This window comes from Eurosta solidaginis, chromosome 3 (assembly GCF_040869045.1).
Source record: "Eurosta solidaginis isolate ZX-2024a chromosome 3, ASM4086904v1, whole genome shotgun sequence".
Classification (NCBI taxonomy): Eukaryota; Metazoa; Arthropoda; class Insecta; order Diptera; family Tephritidae; genus Eurosta; species Eurosta solidaginis.
In genome coordinates, this window is record NC_090321.1 from 15,940,978 (window position 1) to 15,965,289 (window position 24,312).

Sequence of the window (24,312 nt, forward strand, 5' to 3'; positions counted from 1 at the left end):
TCGTACAAACAAATTCTAGAGTCAGCCCTGGTCTACCTTTATGGCGATATCCCTAAATGGCGTTCATCCATAGAACTATGGCCTATTCTCTCTTAAAATACTCTTTAATACCTTTCATTTGATACACATGTTATACAACCACATTCCAGGGTTACCCCAGATTGATTTTCCTTATTTTGTCTCCATAGCTCTCAACTGAGTATGTTATGTTCGGTTACACCCGAACTTAGCCTTCCTTACTTGTTAAATTGGTAAGCGACCACCGTGGTGTGATGGTAGCGTGCTCCGCCTACCACACCGTATGCCCTTCGTTCAAACCCCGGGCACAGCAACATCAAAATTTTAGAAATAACATTTTTAAATTAGAAGAAAATTTTTCTAAGCGCGGTCGCCCCTCGGCAGTGTTTGGCAAGCGCTCCGGGTGTATTTCTGCCATGAAAAGCTCTCAGTGAAAACACATCTGCCTTGCAGATGCCGTTCGGAGTCGGCATAAAACATGTAGGTCCCGTCCGGCCAATTTGTAGGGAAAATCAAGAGGAGCACGACGCAAATTGGAAGAGAAGCTCGGCCTTAGATCTCTTCGGAGGTTATCGCGCCTTACATTTATTTATTTATAAGGGAGTAAAAAACTTTAATTAACGAAATTTGAAAAAATCCCATCATGAATGCTAAAGTGTTACTGTTGTTGCGTTTTCAAAACTGTGATCAGAAACGCAAGTATTGAGTGCTTTTCGTACCCGATTGATTGCCTCGTTCAAATACTATTACAGCTATTGTGTAGATGGTCCCAGTATAGATTGAGACCCTGACAAACTTGCCAAATCCATAGAAAACATCAGACGCACCCAATCTTATGGAAGTCAATGTTATTAGTCAATGGTGATATACCATAACGCCCGAGCCATAAACATGCCATAGCCAATAAATTGGTTGTTGGTTTCTTTTTATACTCAGTTGAGCAGAGCTCACAGAGTATATTAACTTTGATTGGATAACGATTGGTTGTACAGGTATAAAGGAATCGAGATAGATATAGACTTCCATATATCAAAATCATCAGTATCGAAAAAAAATTTGATTGAGCCATGTCCGTCCGTCCGTCCGTCCGTCTGTCCATTAACACGATAACTTGAGTAAATTTTGAGGTATCTTGATGAAATTTGGAATGTAGGTTCCTGGGCACTCATCTCAGATCGCTATTTAAAATGAACGATATCGGACTATAACCAGGCCCACTTTTTCGATATCGAACATTTCGAAAAACGGAAAAAACGCGATAATTCATTGCTAAAGATGGGTAAAGCGATGAAACTTGGTAGGTAGGTTCACCCTATGACGCAGAATAGAAAATTAGTAAGATTTTGGACAATGGGCGTGGCACCGCCAACTTTTAAAAGAAGGTAATTTAAAAATTTTGCAAGCTGTAATTTGGCAGCCGTTGAAGATATCACGATGAAATTTGGCAGGAACGTTACTACTATTACTATATATATTCTAAATAAAAATTAGCAAAATCGGATGAAGAACGCGCCCATTTTTAAAAAAAAAATGTTTAAAAGCCAAATTTTAACAAAAAATTTAATATCTTTACTGTATATAAGTAAATTATGTCAATATTCAACTCCAGTAATGATATGGTGCAACAAAAAACAAAAATAAAAGGAAATTTCAAAATGGGCGTGGCTCCGCCCATTTTCATTTAGTTTGTCTAGAATACTTTTAATGCCATAAGTCGAACAAAAATTTACCAATCCTTCTGAAATTTGGTAGGGGCATAGACTCTATGACGGTAACTGGTTTCTGTAAAAATGGGTGAAATCGGTTGAAGCCACGCCCAGTTTTATACACAGTCCACCGTCTGTTCTTCCGCTCGGCCGTTAACACGATAACTTGAACAAAAGTCGATATATCTTTACTAAACTTAGTCCACATACTTATCCAAGCTCACTTTATCTTGGTATAAAAACAAACACATTCTAGAGTCACCCCTGTTCCACCTTTATGGCGATATCTCGAAACGGCGTCCACCTATGGAACTAACGATCACTCCCTTTTAAAATACTCATTAACACCTTTCATTTGATGCCCATATCGTACAAGCACATTTTAGAGTCACCCCTGTTCCACCTTTATGGCAATATCTCGAAACGGCGTCCACCTATGGAACTAAGGATCACTCCCTTTTAAAATACTCATTAACACCTTTCATTTGATGCCCATATCGTACAAGCACATTCTAGAGTCACCCCGGTCCACCTTTATGGCGATATCTCGAAACGGCATCCACCTATAGAACTAAGGATCACTCCCTTTTAAAATACTCATTAACACCTTTCATTTGATGCCCATATCGTACAAACACATTCTAGAGTCACCCCTGTTCCACCTTTATGACGATATCTCGAAACGGCGTCCACCTATAGAACTAAGGATCACTCCCTTTTAAAATACTCATTAACACCTTTCAGTTGATGCCCATATCGTACAAACACACTCTAGAGTCACCCCTGTTCCTCCTTTATGGCGATATCTCGAAACGGCGTCCACCTATGGCACTAAGGATCACTCCCTTTTAAAATACTCATTAACACCTTTCATTTGATGCCCATATCATACAAACACACTCTAGAGTCACCCCTGGTCCACCTTTATGGCGATATCTAGAAAACGCCTTCACATATACAACTAAGGCACACTCCCTTTTAAAACACTCATTAATGCCTTTCATTTGATACCGATACCGTACAAGCACATTCTAGAGTCACCCCTGGCCAACCTTTAGGGCGATATCTCGAAAAGGCGTTCACCTATAGAACTAAGGATCACTCCCTTTTAAAATACTCATTAACACCTTTCATTTGATGCCCATATCGTACAAACACATTCTAGAGTCACCCCTGGTCCATCGTTATGGCCATATCTCGAAACGGCGTCCACCTATGGAACTAAGGATTACTCCCTTTTATAATACTCATTAACACCTTTCATTTGATGCCCATATCGTACAAACACATTCTAGAGTCACACCTGTTCCACCTTTATGGCGGTATCACGAAAAGGCGTTCACCTATAGAACTAAGGCCCATTCCCTTTTAAAATACTCATTAACACCTTTCATTTGATGCCCATATCGTACAAACACATTCTAGAGTCACCCCTGGTCCACCGTTATGGCGATATCTCGAAACGGCGTCCACCTATGGAACTAAGGATTACTCCCTTTTATAATACTCATTAACACCTTTCATTTGATGCCCATATCGTACAAACACCTTCTAGAGTCACCCCTGTTCCACCTTTATGGCGGTATCACGAAACGGCGTCCACCTATAGAACTAAGGATCACTCCCTTTTAAAATACTCATTAACACCTTTCATTTGATGCCCATACCGTACAAGCACATTCTAGAGTCACCCCTGGCCCACCTTTATGGCGATATCTCGAAAAGGCGTCCACCTAGAGAACTAAGGATCACTCCCTTTTAAAATACTCATTAACACCTTTCATTTGATGCCCATATCGTACAAACAAATTCTAGAGTCAGCTCTGGTCCACCTTTATGGCAATATCCCTAAATGGCGTCCATCCGTAGAAATATGGCCTAATCTCTCTTAAAATACTCCTTAATACGTTCCATCTGATACACATGTCAGACAACCACATTCCAGGGTTACCCTAGGTTCATTTTCCTACATGGTTATTTCCCTTATTTTGTCTCCATAGCTCTCAACTGAGTATGTAATGTTCGGTTACACCCGAACTTAGCCTTCCTTACTTGTTATATTAGAAATTAAGGGAGAAATTGCTAAAAATCATTCTATCTGAACGATCGGTTGTAAGGGGATATATACTATATATAGCTCCGATCGAAGTGATTTTTTCAGGATATCTTCTATGATATATTAGAATAAATATCACCAAATTTAACGTTTTCATATTGGAAATTAAGGGAGAAATTGCTAAAAATCATTCTATCTGAACGATCGGTTGTATGGGATATATACTATATATAGCTCCGATCAAAGTGATTTTTTCAGGATATCTTCTATGATATATTAGAATATATATCACCAAGTTTCACGTTTACACTTTCTAAAATGCGGCAGGAATGGCCAAAATCGTCTTATCTGAACGATCGGTTGTATGGGAGATATATGTTATAGTGGTCTGCTCCTACCGGATCCGAAAAATGTTTAATATAATACAAAAATATACCCTTGTGCCAAATTTCATTGAGATAACTCAAAATTTGAGGGACTAGTTTGCGTTCAAACAGACAGACGGACGGACAGACGGACATGGCTATATCACCTCAGTTCGTCGCGTTTATCAATTCGGTATACTTAATGGTGAGTCTATCTTCTATATTTCTCAACGTTACAAACATCGGACCAAAGTTAATATACCATTTCATAATCATGAAAGGTATAATAAAAATAAAAAAGTACGTACATTAAACTATTTTTTTTTACTTATTTATTTTGGTCTTGAAACTCTTTCTTTTCATAAATAAAATTACAACAAAAAAAAAATAGTTTAAATTTAAAATTTCTGATTATGAATTTCAGTAAATGAATTTGTGTATCCTTAGGAATCTTTAGAAATTAGGTACATTTGGGGTACTCACACATTTTGATTTATATAAATTAAAGCATTTGTTAGCTTTGTTTCAAAGTAGGTGGAAACTTATCTTAATTGATCAACTAAATGGGAAAAATTTACTTTTTTAGTTTTCCTTCATTTGTTTTCACGCAAGAGAGGTAGAAATTCAGAAAAATCCTTAGTACCACGAAATTAGGGACACTTACCTTAGATATAGAAGATGTAGACAGACTGAAATTAACAACAAATTTTAACGGCGGCAGATTACTAAACGTCCAAACGGAATAACAGCCAAACTCAAGTCTGTAGTTAAATTTTAGCTGTTAAAATAACCTAAGTTTGTACGGCAGCCATAGTTCTAAAAAATCCCATTTGTAGGGAAGGTGCCACGCCTGCTTTTCCCCAATTCCACATTTTACTGGAGGTCTTAACTTCATATAGCTCCTTACCAATTTTTATTATTCTATTATTTCTACATCCAGAGATATAAGGTATGATATATTCCATTTGTATGGTAGGTGCCACGCCCCCTTCTCCCTCAAACCAAATTTTCTTGGTGGTGTTAGGGATTGACCTCATATAACTCCTTGCTGAATTTCAATGTTCTAGCATGAATACCTTCAGAGTTATGCACTATCAAAGATTCCATTTGTATGGCAGGTGCCACGCCCCTTTTATATATCGAAATTATTTTTAGCCTATGACCATCCGTGAAAGGTTCTAGTGGGTTTTACAAATTTGGTTGTGATCGGTCGAACCGTTTAGGACGCAACTCGGTCTATACATACATACATACATACATAAATTGAATTTTAAATATATATAGATGGTTTGGGGAACAATATATCCAACATAAATCTTCTTTTGAGTACTAAGACATTTCATGAATTGAAAGTACTGGTGGTCAGATATGAAAAAAGTACCTAATTCGTGAAAACGAAGTGATCACTAAGCTACCAATGAAAGAATCCACCAAAATCACAAATAAAGGGGATGCGAATATTTGTTTTAATTGTTACAAACGGGTCATATTAAGCCGAACTGTCTTTATCCACTTAGACCGAAAGGGTCATGTTTTCGATGCTGGCAAATGGGCCATGAACATCGCTCCTGTCCAAATCCTAAAAAATGTTAAAGAAGTTGGAGAAACAACAAGTATCTGCAATTGAAGGTGTCGACAATGATGACTTTTTAGGTGCCTTTAACGAAGTGGGTATTTTATTTCAAAATAATAAAACAAACATTTTTAATAAATATCTTTCCCTATTTGACACTGGTAGTCCGGTTAATTTATTACGTGAATCTGACGTTCCGATTGAGTTGGCAAGAGCAGACATACGTCCAATACAATCCAAGTTTGTTGGATTTGGAGGAAAAAAATTATTTATCAAAAATAAATTAAGTGGTTTAGTGAATTTTAGAAATGAAATAAAAATGATTTCATTTTACGTACTATCTGAATGTTTGATCATGCCAGTCATTTTAGGACGAGACTTCTAAGTGTAATATTTGTTTGAAAAAAGTAAAATTAAAGTATACAAAAGAAAAATTAATGCATCTTAGAGGGAAAAATATTGATAATGCATACGGAAAAAAGATTACTTATGACTTCAGCAAACACGGATTTCTAAAATCAAATGTCAGTCGGGAGCCTACTTTTAATTTGAATCAGCCTTTTGTTAATGAATGTCACATTGAAAATTTAGACGTTAGCAAAGCAAATGATATACTTTGTATAGATGTTTTTTCTGATCTACCTGAACCAGATATAAATCCTAAACTAGAAAAGAAAAAGTTATTAATGCTACAGAATATTATAAAAAAATCGTATCTTCATCCAGAAGAAATAAAAGTTCAACCACTCGATTACGAAATGAAAATTAATTTGACGACTGAAACGCCATTTTTTTGTACACCAAGGCGGTTGTCTTATTTAGAGAAAGCTGAAGTTCAAAAAACTATTGATGAGTTAATGAAAGAGGGAATCATTAGGCCTAGTAACTCGCCATATGCTTCTGCCATTGTTTTAGTGAAAAAGAAAGGTTAAATGCGAATGTGCGTATACTACAGAAGTTTAAATAAAATAACGGTAAGGAATAATGATCCGTTACCATTAATAGATGATTGTATTGAGTATTTAGAAGGGAAAAAGATATTTACAGTACTACATTTGAAAAGTGGATTTCCTCAAGTTAGCATGTCTCCTGAATCAGTCCATACACGTCTTTTATAACGCCAAATGGGCAGTATGAATACTTAAGAATGCTATTTGGATTGAGGAATGCATCAGCCGTAGCTCAGAGATTTATAAATATTCAAAACAATTAATTATATATATGGATGATATAATAATAACTTCGAAAACTTTTGAGAAGCACAAAAAGATACTGGATTCAGTTTTGAAACGAGTTTCTCAGAAAGGACTCAAATTAAATCTTACCAAATGTAGGTTTGGTTATAGTGAAATTGAATATTTAGGATATCTAGTCAGTTTTAAAGGAATCTCACTAAGTGATTCCCATTTGAAAGCAATTAAGCGTTACCCGATACCTAAAAATCAAAAGGAGTTACATTCTTGTATTGGTCTTTTTTTTATTTTTTTCGACGTTTTGTGCCATCATTTTCTCCTATTGTAAGACCATTACAACAACTATTAAAGAAGAACGCAAACTTTAACTTTAACGATCAGTGCATTAATGCATTTGACGAGTTGAAAACGAAATTGACTGAAAGTCCTGTGCTCGCTATTTATAATCCTATAAAAGAAACAGAATTACATTGTGACGCCAGTTCTCTGTCAAGAAGATAGTAAATTTCATCCAGTTTCCTACTTTTCGAAAACTGCTTCCAATGCTGAAAATAGATTCCATAGTTTTGAGTTGGAAACTCTAGCCATAATTTACGCTTTAAGAAGATTTAGAGTATCCCTTGAAGGTATTCCATTTAAAATTGTAACTGATTGTAATTCTTTAGCAATGACCTTAGGGAAAAAGCAAATAAACGCACGTATAGCAAGATGGGCATTGGAACTTGAAAACTTTAACTATACCATTCAATATAGAAAAGGTGCATCCATGGGGCATGTTGATGCGTTAAGTTGATGTCAAGTTGCTAACGTATACATTAGTCAAGCCGAGTTTCAAATACAATTAGCCCAAGAGCGTGACGATTTATTAAAAGATTTAAAAGAAAGTTTGGAAAAAGAGGAAATAAAAGACTATAAATTATCAGATGGCTTGAATTATAAAGTTAAAGGGGATGATAAAGCTACGCTGTATGTACCTCGGGAAATGGAAGATAATTTAATAATGTTAATACATCAAAAAAATGGACATCGATCCGTAGAATGTTTAAACTATTGGTTTCCAAAAATGAAGCAAAAAGTTGAAAAATTTGTACGAAACTTTCTTAAATGTATTATGTATGCAGGGCCAGTACGTGTAAATGAACGAAATTTATATAACTTATCTAAAAGTCCGTGCCATTTGATACAATTCATGTTGACCACTTTGGTCCTCTGCCTTCAATACAATCCAAGCGGAAACACCTGTTAGTTGTGATTTACGCCTTCACAAAATTTGTTAAACTTTATCCCACTAATTCAACAAGTACCCGAGAAGTTGATGCCGCATTGGATAAATATTTTAGTTACTATAGTAGGCCGAGACGTTTAGTAAGCGATAGAGGATCATGTTTCACGTCATTGGAATTTGAAAATTATTTACTAAAAAGTAACATATTGCATATAAAAGTAGCAACAGCCTCTCCACAGGCGAATGGGCAGGTAGAACGTGTTAATAGAGTCTTGAAAACGATGCTAGGTAAACTCAGCGATCCTCTTAATAATGCAGATTGGACAAGCAAACTTCTTCAAGTGGAATATGCTATTAATAATTCAGTTCATTGCAGTACAGGAAACTCACCCAGTAAAATTTTATTCGGTGTCGAACAGAGAGGGGAGATAGTTGACGAGTTAACAGAATACTTTGAAGATAAAATAAATGTAAATATACTGCGCAACCTTGAGCAGATTAGAGATGTTTATGCTGTTACATAATGCCTTAGATTTATATTAAAACATGTTAAAAGAAATATTAATTGTTATGAAAACTAGCTTAAGTTATATGACCGTGATCGGTCTAAATCAGGTTGGCCGAGTTGTAAACAGCTTTTCAGGAAATCGTATATAATTTTGTTTTTCTTTTATCAATTTTGATATGTCGCTGCCCGGAAAATTTTCAGTTTGGCTTACCTGATGCAAAACCTCAATATGTTCCCTTTTTGTCTGAGAACATCCACGGACTCGTTGTATATCAGCAACAGCACTGGCTGGCTATTCTTTTGCTGCTCCTCCACTTTGAGAACACCCCATTTGTTCATCGAAACATCCAGATTCTGCAGCCTCAAACAGTGAAGGAGTTTCGGCCCATCGACCTTCATTTTGGACAACCAAATCCGCGCCCTTGGTCTTCTGGGAATCTCCGAAGCCGGGATAGTTTTTAACGTAAGACCATCGAATGCGTTTCTAACCATAGACACACATCGCTCGAGGAATCCCCGCGAGAACTCGTCCGCGCACTTGATGACCCTGCATCCACGGCAGACCTCATCACACCTATAGGTCGGCACTGGAGTCTGCCTCTCCAAAAGGTGTTCGACAACCATCTCAGAGTCGTCCCTCTATGGAGCTCCACACATCCAGAACCTGCCTCGCACTATTGCTCACAGCATCGACGAGCCCCACCTGCAGGTGATCCCTGAACACCTCGCTATAGGCATGCTTTGCCGCTGCTGCCACCACAGTGGAAGGCCCCTCAACGATTGCGCTTCGCCGACTCTTTTTGTGGTTGTTACTGACGTGGGTACGTCGCCGGCTTCTGTGCGAGGGCGGTCCGGTACTCCTGGAATACCGCTTCGCACCATACCCTGTCCATCCCGCTCATGCACCACGCCGCTCTTCTCATTCTTAGCTATCTTCTTTAGTATGTACAAAGCCCTCACGGACCTTACCCTCTGCAGGGTTTCCGACGACTTCTTAGATTTCCTGAGAGCCATTTTGGCTGGTGCGCTCTCCCCTACTACCACTGGTCGTGCTGGAGCAACACGGGTACTATGGATGGTACCCGGGCCTCCTCCTTTTTTGATAATTTTCGGCTTAGAGTGTCACGGGTGCTGTAGCTGCCATCTACATTTACGACGCTCTCCTGGCTACTTTCCAGGAGTTCGTCCTCCGAAAGCGTCCCCAAGACGCCTTCCTCCTCATCCTTTTTGTTTTTGTTTAAGTTTTTATTATTGTTGTACATAAAGAAAAGATACCACGAGTAAGCATGGAAGGGGTTCATCCACCCCGGTAGAGCCAGCATACCGGGGTAAGGCACTTATACAACCGACCTTGCCCGGGCATCGGAGGGGACCGTTCGCGCCCAGCTATTCAATAACCGCCCGCTGACCATTCAGCCGTCGGCACGGGTACCTCTACACCTTGGCTTAGGGTGGGTAGCCATGGTATTATGGCCGCCTTTTACGACCGGTATACCTAGCGTGAGCATATTATTCTGTCCCTAACCCACTGGGGGAGTAATTCACTGTGAAAAAATTGTCGCGTCCGTAACCTTGCTTAAGCATTTTAAAAAGATATTTAAGATTTCGAAGATATACGGGCATTGTGTCTTTGTTTCACCTTCTGGTCTTCCCTTCCTTCGTTAAGTTTTGCATACTTTCACAAGCATTAAAAACCTTATCATATATGGTCAAATATATGTACTTATATTTTTGAGGTACCCACGATTGTTGCTTCAAATATTAAGCGTGCTTTGCCCACAGAGTGTATTAGCTTTGGTAACATAACGGGCATAAACGAATCGAGATAAATATGGACTTCCATATATATGCTGAGGATGAAAAAAGGAATTGATTTCGCCATGTCCGTCAATCCGTCCGTCCATATGTCGGTGCACACGATAAATTGAGTAAATATTGAGAATAAAATAATGAAAGTTGGTATATGGGATCCTTGGCGCTCATCTTCCATCGCTATTAAAAATAAGGGAAATCGGAAGGTAACCACGCCCACTTTTTACATATATAACATTTTGGAAAACACACAAAACCTGATAGATAATTTAATAAATAGAATATTAAAATTTGATGTGTGAACTCATATTAAAACTCTTGATTATTTCGGAAAATGGGCGTGGCACCGCCCACTTGTGATAAAATCAATTTTATACATATTATTAATCATAAATCAAAAATCATTAAACCTATTATAACAATATTCGACAGTTGCCTTTACTATAAAAGTTGCTTCAAAGAAAAATTTACGAAATCGGTGAAGGACCACGCCTATTTTTATATAAAAGATTTCTAAAAGGGTCGTGGATGAATAAAATAAGCTATATCTTTGCAAAAAAGAGCTTCATATAAATGGTGTTTCATTTTCCAAGTGAAATTATAACAAGAAAAGGGAAAAAAATTTTATTTTTGAAAATGGGAGTGGCACGACCTAAACAATTTTCTATGTTTCGGGAGACATAACTCGAAGAAAAATTAAAGGATCGTAATACGATTGCATACATATATCTTCCTTATAGGAGGAAATATCTCTAGGAAAAATGGAAGGGATCGGTTAAAAACCACGCCTACTTTTATATAAAAGATGTTTAAAAGGGTCGTAGACTAGAATAATAAGCTATATCTTAGCGAAAAATAGTTTTGTATCAATGATATTTCACTTATAAATTTTTATTGTAAGAGGAAATTACGCGAAATTTTTTTAATAGGCGGTGCCACGCCCCTATTCCGATCAAGCATTATAAAACAAAAAAAAAAAAAAACAACAAATCCCTTGTAAAAAAATGCGACAAAGTAATTTATATGAAATTAAGTATACAATTCAAACTCACGCTAAATATATAATATTCGGTTACACCCAAACTGAGACACCGTTACTTGTTTTTTGTTTTTTTTTTTTTAAATTAGCTAAACAAACAGATTTTGCTCTATCAATATAACAAATCAAACATATTTATTATTAATCTATTAGCGAAATGAAATGACGCATTTTGCTACACTTTTTCAAAACAAATATTCTTTGCAATTGTTTGTTTATTTATATGTGGACAAATCCCAAAAAGTTCCATCTCGAACCAAAAATCAAAAGTGGTCAGACTTTATTTCTATCACCTGGGAGTAAAGGTCAAATATGTGTATGATGTGGAAATCAAATAGTTTATTCTTTCCCCTCATCCTGGACTGAGAAACATGATTTCAAAGAAAGGCTACATCGGTTTTGCAAATTTGGATGTTTTACTAACAAATTACAACGACCTTTCTTTATATTGTTGCGCTGTTAAACGCAGATCTATATTTTTGCCTTTGTTATTGACATTAGAGAAAATTTACAATCTTTACAAATGGCGATGGTTTCTGAATTTCATTTGTTCATCAGCTAGCTTCTCGGGAGCTGAGTATTGAACTCGAAATCTCCAACATTCCTACTTTATACTACTGTATTTTTTCGCCTTTAATAAAATTTTGTCTAGACTTTTATTTAGCATTAAGAAAAACTTTGGAAACGGAGGTTTTATAAATTGAACCTGCCCTTATCCTTATTATTGTCCTAGGAAGCAAACATCGACTTGAAATTAAAAAAGCTTTCAGATGTTAAATTGTTCCGGTAAGTTCTAGTAACATTTTTTATTGGTGTCTAAAATTTGTCAAGTCCATTACCTCTCTTCCATTAGTTCATCCATATATTTTACAAGGGATGAACGATATTCCACTATCGGTGATTGCATCGCCGCGAATGAAAAATCGCTAATAGTTAGCCATTGCTATCCAAATATATCAGTGATGGGCGATTTTCCTTAAGCATGAAATTCTTTTGAATGACAATCACATCTGTCAGCATTTCGCCAACAGCGACTACGGCGATATTTCTTCATGAAGAATGAAAATCACCTCTGGCAGCACTCGGTTATGTTTACTTTAGCTAGTTTGCTCTTTCTGGCGACATTATTTTGAATTGAGATTTTAATAAACGACGTTTTAATCTGGTTGGCTGCGAAAGTTTGGTTGTAGGTATTAATTTATTAAAAATCCGTTTTAATACCGAGTGAAAGATGACAGCAAATTATAGTGAAAAAAGGAGTGAATGTGGCAATTTTATGAGCCCATAAATGAAACGCATGTAAAGCCCGGTGATAATTGTAAAAGTCCCCGTTCATACAAATATTTCATGAACTGTATAAAAGAAATTAAATGACTGAATTTTTTTGTTTCTAATTACATTATGTGACACCAAATAAACCTGGGTCTTTAGACTTGGTTAGAGATTGGTCGCCTGTGTAATTCCTAAGTTAATACTTGTAGGCAGCCGTTAGCAGTTTTATAAAATTTATGTTTTTGATGGAGAAATAAAAGAATTATGGAAATATATATCACACGTTTTATTGTAAACACATGTAACCCAAAATTTAAGTTTTTTTCAATAAAAGGTACATATTTTTCTTTTTTTTTTTGCAATTTTGGTTCATATATTCTGTATATATTCGCTTGTTAAAAATAAATTAAAGCGATCGCTATAGCTGTAAAAAATAGCCGCGATTCAAAAATCGACATCACTATTTTCACTGATAGTTCAAAATCACTGTATCGCCCATCAAGCTATTGGACTATAACTTTTAATTCTGTTTAGCCAACGAACAAAACTCATATGTTGTCAGAAAGAGGGCATTTTGCGCTTTCAGCAGTGTATAAACCGCTAACTTATTCTTGGAGATGTAAGATAAATCTTACAAAATATGACGGAAAATCTAAAATCAGTTCTGATTTCAACAAGATATGAATTTTAAAGATAAAGGTTTTATTGGTGTATTCAACAATTTCTTATGAAGACACAAAAGAAAGCAGTACAAACTAGCTTGAATTTTTCCAGTGAATCTTATCTGCTTTAAAATATATATATATGCGACCTGGAATCACGAAACGACCCTATTGCGCGAAAACAAGTTTTCGAACAAAACGCATTTAAAGTTTTTGTTTAGCTTGAGTCTATGTAGCGGCTGGCCGTTGTGAACGAATTTTGTAATTAAAATTGAATTAACTTTCCGATAAGCTACAAGCTTGAAACTTGGAATATAGTTCAGAACTCGATGACAATGCAATAATAAGAAAAAAACTCCGACAGGTGGCGCATGGATTGAAATATTTCAAAAAATCATATTTGTGATCCGATTTGGTTTTAAATGCGATTTGTGATAGAAAAATGCGGATTGTTCCATTGGAAAGAGCGTTAAATTTCCTATAAGAATCACTCAAAAAGTCAAGAACGGTATTTTCGCACAATAGGGCCGATTCATGATATATTATTAGATATTTGTCGACTAGACATGGTTAAATGAGAATATCGTATCCAAATTTCAATGGATTTATTATGTTCGTGAGTTCTTGCACGCAAAATTATATATGATCGCTTTAAAGTTTTGATTTATTTCTTACTTTTGTTTTATATCATCTATAAAACTAACATTTAATGACTTAAAAATTTATCGAGGTAAAGTTATATACCAGTATACGTCTCCGCTTATGAAAAGGGGGGTTGGGGCCCTTAGTCCGGATTTTGAGAGCGAATTCGAAATTCCAGGTTAGTAGATTTTGTTTACTCCACTAGACCTAAAACTTGATGCCTCGCAAAGAATATATTTTCACTGTCATTTAGTGTAATTCCTTATCATGTAAAACCTTATCATATATGGTCAAATATATGTACTTATATTTATGAGGTACCCACAATTGTTGCTTCAAATATTGTAATACCCGTTTAGTTCGCTGCTCATGTTATCTTTTATGCACGTTGAAATACTTTCGAATGTTGCTTCCATTACCAAGGACTTGCCCATACGTATTTGCAAAGTGTGTTATTAAGTTGACACTAGTACAATTAATGTATTGTTAATGAAAAGAACAATGGGTATACTTAATTAGTTTTATCTGTTTTGAGGCGTGTAAATAAAAAATAAGATTTCAGGAAAATAACAAAAGTACCTCTAAATTTAAGTTTTAGCTACACAAGACCAATCTTGTTATACTCCGCGTGCTTTGCACACAGAGCATATTGACTTTGGTAACATAACGGGCATAAATGAATCGAGATAAATATAGAATTCCATATATTAAAATGCTGAGGATGAAAAAAGGAATTTAGCCATGTCCGTCGATCCGTCCATCCATCTGTCGGTGCACACGATAACTTGAGTAAATATTGAGAATAAAATATTGAAATTTGGTATATGGGTTCCTTGGCGCTCATCTCCCATCGCTGTTAAAGAAGAGGGAAATCAGATGGTAACCACGCCCACTTCTTACATATACAACATTTTGGAAAATACATAAAACCTTATTATTTAGTAAATAGTAGAATATTAATAAAATTCTTCTCTCACAATTGTTTTTGTGGTTAGCGCAGCATGCCTAAAGCGTACTGATGATGAAGGCTTAGCACCCTTCGAAATGGATCTATCTGCGCAGCTATGGCAGGTTGTCTGAAAAATTTTCTACTTACTATTCCAGAAACAAAATACAATTTTTCAAATTTAGAAAAATTAAAAAAAATAACAATAATTATAATTAGAAAAAAATTATTGTTCTGGCCTTGAGCTCGATTCGAACCCTGAATCTTCTGTCACGGTTTTAGAGGCTTAACTCCTCAGAAACGGCTGAACCGATTCTCATGAAATTTTATGAGCATATTTGGTAGGTCTGAGAATCGGCCAACTTCTACCTTTTTTTCGCTACGTGCTAGGGTCTTGAGATCAAAACGTGGACCCCGGCACCCCTAGATTGTGTTTATACAATATGGATATCAAATGAAAGCTGTTGATGAGTGCTATAGTACAGGATAATTTTCATACCCCTGGGTGACTAGGGTTTCGAGATAAAGGCCAAAACGTGGACCCGGGTACCCCTAGAATGTGTTTACCCAATATGGATAACAAATGAAAGCTATTGATTAGAGATTTAGCAGAGGATAATTTTCATACCCCTGGGTGACTAGGGTCTGGAGATGTAGGCCAAACGTGGGCCCGTGAACGCCTAGACAATGTTTTTACATTTTGGGTATCAAATTGAAGCTGTTGATGAGTGTTTTAGTACAGGGTGGTTTTCATACCTATTGGTGACTAGGGTCTCGAGATATAGGCCAAAACGTCGATCAGGGTAACACTAGGATGTGTTTTTACATTATGGGTATCAAATTGAAGTTGTTGATGTATGCTTTAGTACATAGTAAGTTTTACACCGCTGGGTGACTACGGTCTCGAGATATAGGCCAAAACATGGACCCGGATACCCCTAGAATGTGTGTGTATTATGGATATCAAATGAAAGATGTTGCTGAGAGCTCTAAAGTGCATTGTGATATTCGATTTAGTCGCATCAACCTGGCAAAACTGATAAATATGCATGCGAAGCCGAAATAAAGACAAGAATATTATTAATTCATACCTATTTATATACGTCCTATTCGATTTGCCTGAAATTTCGTATATAAATTTGCCTATATTAGTATTTACGGGAAGTATACCAGAGACGGACTGGGACTGGTATTAGGACTAGGACTGGGACTAAGACTGAGACTCGGAGTGGGACTGGGACTGAGACTCGGAATGGGACTGGAACAAAATACATACCAACCTCTGGGACTGGCAATAAGAGATAAAGAAGAATGAGAAAAAATTGAGAGAAAAGAAAAGAGAGAAGGAGACTGAGAAAGATATAGAATGAGACGAAGATGGAGATATATGAAGCGAAAACGACGGGGGGAGAAGTGAATAAAAAGATTAGGAAAAAGTGTAGAGGGGTAGGACAGAGTTAGACTGAAAAAGCTTATTAAAATGTATGCAGATAGACGAAATTTAGGGCAGAACAACGTCTGCCGGGTCTGCTAGTAGAATATTAAAATTTTATGTGTGGACTCATATTTAAGCTCTTGATTATTTTTAAAAGAGTCGTGGACGAATAAAATAAGCTATATCTTTGCAAAGAAGAGCTTTATATCAATGGTGTTTCAATTTCCAAGCGACATTATAACAAGAAAAAGAAAAAATTTAAATTTTTGAAAATGGGCGTGGCATGACCAAACACCTTTCTATGTTTCGGGAGCCATAACTCGAAGAAAAATTAAAGGATCAAATAAGATTGGGTACATATATCTTCCTTATAGGAGGAAATATTTCTAGGAAAAATGGACGGGATTGGTTAAAAACCACTCCCACTTTTATATAAAAGATATTTAAAAGGGTCGTAGACTAGAATAATAAGCCATATCTTAGCGAAATATAGTTTTGTATAAATGATATTTCACTTATAAAGTTTTATTGTAAGAGGAAATCAGACGACATATTTTTTTAATATAAATAAATTACATTTTTTTAATAGGCATAGTCAAGCATTACAAAACAAACAAAAAAGTAAATCCCTCGTAACAAAATTCCAAAAAGTAATCTATCTGAAATGAGCTATACAATGCAAACTCACGCTGAGTATATAATATTAGGTTACACCCAAACTTAAACACCGTTACTTGTTTTCTGTTTGTTTTAATTAGCTAAACAAACAGATTTTGCTCTATCAAAATAACAAATCAAACGTATTTGTTGATATTCTAGCGAAATGAAATTACGCATTTTGCTTTACTTTTTCAAAACAAATTTTCTTTACAGTTTTTTTTTTTTTATTTATATGTGGGCGAATCCTAAATAAGGGCCATCACGAACCGAAAATCAAAAGTGGTCAGACTTTGTTTCTATCACTTGGGATTAAAGGTCAAATGTTTGTATGATGTGGAAATCAAATAGTTTATTATTTCCCTTCATCCTGCACTGAGAAACATGATTTCAAAGAAATGTTCTAGTGTTGGGAAGTAATGATCAGTTTTAATATCAACTACTTCGGTATCGATACTTTTGAGAATCGTGTACTTGCTAAATTACGTGTTACTTTATAAGAAGTTTTCATATCGCTCATTAAAAGCTGATGTACTTTTGCAATTTCAAAATAATGGTCCCGGAATCATCAAACTCATATTATTCTATCAAAACTGAAGAATTTTCTTTTAGAATATCCATTTCGGCTGCCGGTTAGAAAATGTCTTGTTTAGAATTGCTTTAAAGAGCACCATACTTAAGATTTTTTTTTATCAACGGCTATCTCAGAGATTGTTTCCAAAATGCTCTTTCTAAAAATAAATTCAATCCATTTCGACATGCGATAATGCGTTTATGAAAAAATGCTAAAATGGGCCATTTTCATCAACCGAATTTTGAGATATGTACGACGTTATTGAAAGAAGCCATTAGATAGATTCGGTTGTCTGAAACTGAATACCTGGTAAAACTTTTTGGGCAAATCTTGTGACCTCCAAGTAAAAAATAAAAAATAAATGTAAGGCGCGATAACCTCCGAAGAGATCTAAGGCCGAGCTTCTCTTCCAATTTGCGCCGTGCTCCTCTTCATTTCCCTACAAATTGGCCGGACGGGACCTACATGTTTTAAGCCGACTCCGAACGGCATCTGCAAGACAGATGGGTTTTCACTGAGAGCTTTTCATGGCAGAAATACACCCGGAGCGCTTGCCCAGGGCATACGGTGTGGTAGGCGGAGCACGCTACCATCACACCACGGTGGCCGCCGCCTCCAAGTACTTTTTTGTATTTTCAACCTAAGTACTCATTAAATACCCAGTACTTTATACAAATTTTGTTCTAATGAAAACCCAACGGCTTCTTACCCCCCAAACGAGTACTGACGATATTTCTTATAAGCAAGTACATACTTAAAGCGAGTTGTCAACATCATAAGACATCGCTCAAGAAAAGTTTCGTAAAACTAAAATAAACTGAATTAAAAATGCACCTTAAACTTAAGTAGAGAATACACTAAGCAAGTGTAAGAGATTGCGCTCAAACAGAATTGCAAATTCCATTCAAAAAAACTCATAAATACAGTTACTTTTATACCTGATATTTAAACGGCTGTGTTCTTAGGGAGTGGTTGCTCAAGGAATAATGAGAAACGCATATGTATACATATATGTATCTTGGCGAAACCATGGCTCCATGTGGATGTTTGCTAAAGAAACTTTCTTTTGAGTTTTCTTGAGAGCGGGATACTACTCGACAACCGAAAGTTTTCTTCAGCGTTTGGAATTTTTCATTTCCTACGGTGTGGTTACCGCACTATAAGGCTGGATGGATCAGCGGTTTTATATGGATATGGATACGTCAACTTTGACAGGGCTTTAAAGGTCGTGGAAAACTTGCCACCAACCTTTTGGAAATCAATGTAATTGGTCATTGGTGCCATACCAAAACGCTCTAGCCATAACTATATCATAGCCAACCAATTGGTTTTTGGTTTTTCGTCGTATCCATAACCCAAATATATTTCAGTTGGTGAATTTATTCACTTTTTGTATATTTTATTGAGTTAGATAGTTTTGGATACGTTTTGACTAAGAGACTTATTATTTGTGGAATATGTTTGTAATTTTTTGCGTTTTCCTCATTTTTATGAAAATTTTAAGATTTTTAAGTTAAGGCACCAATAACTGATATGGATAAGTAAAAATATGGTTATGACTATGTCAAGACTATATCAACTTTGTCAGGCCCTTTATGTGCATAAATAGTTGCTACGCCTGCAAAAACAACTAGAGTAGAAGTCTTTTACCACCGAGTTGTAAAAAAGAAGTAAGGAAGGTTAAGTTCGGGTGTAATCGAACATTACATACTCAGTTGAGAGCTATGGTGACAACATAAGGGAAAATAAGAAAATAACCAAGGTATAAAAGAGTATTTTATGAGGTAGTGGGCCATAGTTCTATAGGTGGACGCCATTTAGGGATATCGCCATAAAGGTGGACCAGGGATGATTCTAGAATTTGTTTGTACGATATGGGTATAAAATTAAAGAAGTTAATGAGAATTTTAAAAGGCGTGGGCTTAGTTCTATAGGTGGACGCCTTTTCGAAATATCGTCACAAAGATGGATCAGGGTTGGCTCTAGAATTTGTTTGTACGATATGGGTATCAAATGAAAGGTGTTAATAAGTATTTTAAAAGAGAGTGGGCCTTAGTTCTATGAGTGGACGCCTTTTCGAGATATCGCCATAAAAGTGGACCAGGGGTGACTCTGGAATGCGTTTGTACAATATGGGTATCAAAGGAAAGGTGTTAATGAGTATTTTAAAAGGGCGTGGGGCTTAGTTGTATAGGTGGACGCCTTTTCGAAATATCGCCATAAAGGTGGACCAGGGGTGACTCTAGAATGCGTTTGTACAATATGGGTATCAAATTAAAGGTATTAATGAGGGTTTTAAAAGAGAGTGGTGGTAGTTGTATATGTGAAGGCGTTTTCCAGATATCGACCAAAATGTGGACCAAGGTGACCCAGAACATCATCTGTTGGATACCGCTAATTTATTTATATATGTAATACCACGAACAATATTCCTGCCAAGATTTCAAGGGTTTTTTATTTCGCCCTGCAGAACTTTTTCATTTTCTTCTACTTAATATGGTAGATGTCACACCCATTTTACAAAGTTTTTTTCTAAAGTTATGTTTTGCGTCAATAAACCAATCCAATTACCATGTTTCATCCCTTTTTTCGTATTTGGTAAAGAATTATGGCATTTTTTTCATTTTTCGTAATTCGATATCGAAAAAGTGGGCGTGGTCATAGTCGGATTTCGGCTATTTTTTATACCAATACAAAGTGAGTTCAGATAAGTACGTGAACTGAGTTTAGTAAAGATATATCGATTTTTGCTCAAGTTATCGTGTTAACGGCCGTGGGCGTGGCTTCAACCGATTTCGCCCTTTTTCACAGAAAAAAGTTGCCGTCCTAGAATCTAAGCCCCTACCAAATTTCACAAGGATTGGTAAATTTTTGTTCGACTTATGGCATTAAAAGTATCCTAGACAAATTAAATGAAAAAGGGCGGAGCCACGCCCATTTTGAAATTTTCTTTTATTTTTGTATTTTGTTGCATCATATCATTACTGGAGTTGAATGTTGACATAATTTAATTATATACTGTAAAGATATTAAATTTTTTGTTAAAATTACACTTAAAAAAATTTTGTTTTTTAAATGGGCGTGGTCGTTCTCCGATTTGGCCCATTGTCCAAACTTTTACTAATTTTCTATTCTGCGTCATAAGTTCAACTCATCTACCAAGTTTCATTGCTTTATCCGTCTTTGGTAATGAATTATTGCACTTTTTCGGTTTTTCGAAATTTTCGATATCGAAAAAGTGGGCGTGGTTATAGTCCGATATCGTTCATTTTAAATAGCGATCTGAGATGCGTGCTCAGAAACCTACATACCAAATTTCATCAAGATACCTCAAAATTTATTGAAGTTATCGTGTTAACGGACGGACGGACGGACGGACATGGCTCAATCAATTTTTTTTTTCGATCCTGATTATTTTGATATATGGAAGTCTATATATATCTCGATTCCTTTATATCTGTCCAACCAACCGTTATCCAATCAAAGTTAATATACTCTGTGAGCTCTGCTCAACTGAGTATAAAAACATTCGTTAGATAGTCTAAAATATAAGGAATACTAAAATGCGAGTAGAACAAGAAGGTGTTCAACAAAGTCGATATGAAAATATAAATTGCTTCACTGTGAATGAGAAGTATGCCAATACAAAGAAGTTTTTATGAAACTAGTGTTAACAAAAACTTTTAAACATCTTTAATGTACTAAGTTCGTTATTATTTTTACAGCTCGAAAGACTACAGTTGAAAAGACTTAAACTGATGTACAAACATCAACCAATACCGCAATAAGAAGAACTAAGAAACAAAAGAACTGCATAAGTATATTCAATTTATAATTTATTTAATAATTTGGGAAAAATTTAAACAACGTGACATCAGGACGGACAAGGCGACAGCTGTTTCGATTATACCTTGTAAATCTCTTCAAAGCCTTTTCTCCCGGGAGTGGGAGTCGAACTCGCACCCCTACGATAGTTGAGATGGTTGTAAACGCATTCAGCTACGTCATGCCTGTTGTGAAGTCTTTCCCAATTGCCTTCTTTATGCATATTTTAATCTTTTACACATTGCATACTTCGTATGCAATTATGTGTTAAAGCTATGCTTGGTACGGCGGTTTTCAAAGAAACTTTGGTTTTTGTTGTTGTTTTCGTTCTATTTATAGAACTACAACGAATTAACCAATTTTGTCTGTTTGTATGATTTTTAATAATCGGGGATTGCCCATATTGCTTTTTTTTTTTTTTTTTTTTTTTTTTTTTTTTTTTTTTTTTTTTAATGTATGAAAACATTTATTTGAAGCAATGCGTTTACAACCATTTCAACTATCGTAGGGGTGCGAGTTCGACTCCCACTCCCGGGAGAAAAGGCTTTGAAGAGATTTACAAGGTATAATCGAAACAGCTGTCGCCTTGTCCGTCCTGATGTCACGTTGTTTAAATTTTTCCCAAATTATTAAATAAATTATAAAATTAAAAAATTTCTTCAAATAAATGTTTTCATACATTTAAAAAAAAAAAAAAAAAAAAAAAAAAAAAAAAAAGCAATATGGGCAATCCCCGATTATTAAAAATCATACAAACAGACAAAATTGGTTAATTCGTTGTAGTTCTATAAATAGAACGAAAACAACAACAAAAACCAAAGTTTCTTTGAAAACCGCCGTACCAAGCATAGCTTTAACACATAATTGCATACGAAGTATGCAATGTGTAAAAGATTAAAATATGCATAAAGAAGGCAATTGGGAAAGACTTCACAACAGGCATGACGTAGCTGAATGCGTTTACAACCATTTCAACTATCGTAGGGGTGCGAGTTCGACTCCCACTCCCGGGAGAAAAGGCTTTGAAGAGATTTACAAGGTATAATCGAAACAGCTGTCGCCTTGTCCGTCCTGATGTCACGTTGTTTAACTTTTTCCCAAATTATTAAATAAATTATAAAATTAAAAAATTGCTTCAAATAAATGTTTTCATACATTTATAAAAAAAAAAAAAAAAAAAAAAAAAAAAGCAATATGGGCAATCCCCGATTATTAAAAATCATATATTCAATTTAATTGAAGGCAGCTACAATTTGGCGTAATAAATAAATAGCTCCTCGTAATAAATAAATATCTACTTTCATAAGCAATTGATTTGGAAGGATGGATTGGAAGACGTCCTTTTCAACACCCCACACTTATCACCAGCTCCATAACCTTGGGCGGGCGGCTTGGAATGTGACATCCTTTTCAACCTACCAGATAACTCAACCCTAAATATTGTGTGATAAATGCATATATACGTACATCCCGACAATTTATTTAATAATATATATATAAACAAGTAAGGAAGGCTAAGTTCGGGTGTAAGCGAACATTACATACTCAGCTGAGAGCTTTGGAGGCAAAATAAGGGAAAATCACCATTTAGCAAAATGAACCTAGGGTAACCCTGGAATGTGTTTGTATGGCATTGGTTTCAAATGCAAGGTATAAAAGAGTGTTTTAAAAGGGAGTGCGCCATAGTTCTATAGGTGGACGCAATTTCACGATATCGCCATAAAGGTGGACCAGGGGTGACTCTAGAATGTGTGTTGTACGATATGGGTATCAAATGAAAGGTGTTAATGATTATTTAAAACGTAGTGGGCCTTACTTCTATAGGTGGACGCCTTTGCGAGATATCGCCATAAAGGTGGAACAGGGGTGACTCTAGAATGCGTTTATACGATACGATATGGGTACCAAATTAAAGGTATTAATGAGGGTTTTAAAAGGGAGTGGAGCTTAGTTGTATATGTGAAGGTGTTTTCGAGATATCGACCGAAATGTGGATCAGGGTGACCCCGAACATCATCTGTCGGGTATCGCTAATTTATTTATATATGTAATACCACGAACAGTATTCCTGCAATGATCCCAAGGGCTTTTGATTTCGCCCTGCAGAACTTTTTCATTTTCTTCTACTTGATATGGTAGGTGTCACACCCATTTTACAAAGTTTTTTCTATAGTTACATTTTGCGTCAAAAAACCAATCAAATTACCATGTTTCATCCCTTTTTCGTATTTGGTACAGAATTATGGCATTTTTTTCCTTTTCGTAATTTTCGATACCGCAAAAGTGGGCGTGGTCATAGTCGGATTTCGGCCATATTTTATACCAAGATAAAGTGAGTTCAGATAAGTACGTGAACTAAGTTTAGTTAAGATATATCGTTTTTTGCGCAAGTTATCGTGTTAACGAACGAACGGAAGGACAGACGGTCGAATGCGTATAAAAACTGGGCGTGGCTTCAAACGATTTCGCCCATTTTCACAGAAAACAGTTATCGTCATAGAATCTATGTCCCTACCTTCACAAGGTAAATTGGTAAATTTTTGTTCCACTTATGGCCTTAAAAGTATTCTAGACGAATTAAATGAAAAAGGGCGGAGCCACGCCCATTTCGAAATTTTGTTTTATTTTTGTATTTGGTTGCACCATATCATTACTGGAGTTGAATATTGGCATAATTTACTTATATACTGTAAAGATTTTAAATTTTTTGTTAAAATTTGACTTTAAAAAAAATTTGTAAAAGTGGGCGTGTTCGTCATCCGATTTTGCTAATTTTTATTTAGCGCACATATAGTAATAGGAGC

The 24,312-nt window shown here is 35.9% G+C and overlaps 1 protein-coding gene across 1 annotated transcript in view; it reads left to right on the top strand.

Moving 5' to 3' along the window:
• The window catches only part of LOC137245848 (tyrosine-protein kinase-like otk), a 111,154-nt gene that overhangs the window by 64,429 nt on the left and 22,413 nt on the right, over nucleotides 1-24,312 (top strand). The gene's annotated exons all lie outside the window — the stretch shown is intronic.